Genomic DNA, 595 nt, shown 5'->3' with positions numbered 1-595 from the left:
GAATTGTGAGACGTAAAGTCAGAATTGCGAGATATAAAGTCAGAATTGTGAGATATAAAGTCAGAATTGTGAGACGTAAAGTCAGAATTGTGAGATATTAAGTCAGAATTGCGAGATATAAAGTCAGAATTGCGAGACGTAAAGTCAGAATTGTGAGACGTAAAGTCAGATATAAAGCCAGAATTGCGAGATATAAAGCCAGAATTGCGAGATATAAAGTCAGAATTGCGAGATATAAAGCCAGAATTGCGAGACGTAAAGTCAGAATTGGAAGATATAAAGCCAGAATTGCGAGATATAAAGTCAGAATTGCGAGACGTAAAGTCAGAATTGCGAGATATAAAGCCAGAATTGCGAGACGTAAAGTCAGAATTGGAAGATATAAAGCCAGAATTGTGAGATATAAAGCCAGAATTGGAAGATATAAAGCCAGAATTGCGAGACGTAAAGTCAGAATTGCGAGACGTAAAGTCAGAATTGCGAGACGTAAAGTCCGAATTGCGAGACGTAAAGTCCGAATTGCGAGACGTAAAGTCAGAATTGCGAGACTTAAAGTCAGAATTGCGAGATATAAAGCCAGAATTGCGAGACGTAA

The sequence above is a fragment of the Sinocyclocheilus grahami genome, unplaced genomic scaffold (genome assembly GCF_001515645.1).
Source record: "Sinocyclocheilus grahami isolate Dianchi unplaced genomic scaffold, SAMN03320097.WGS_v1.1 scaffold115.1, whole genome shotgun sequence".
Taxonomy (NCBI): Eukaryota; Metazoa; Chordata; class Actinopteri; order Cypriniformes; family Cyprinidae; genus Sinocyclocheilus; species Sinocyclocheilus grahami.
Note: the sequence above shows the minus strand (reverse complement) of the source record.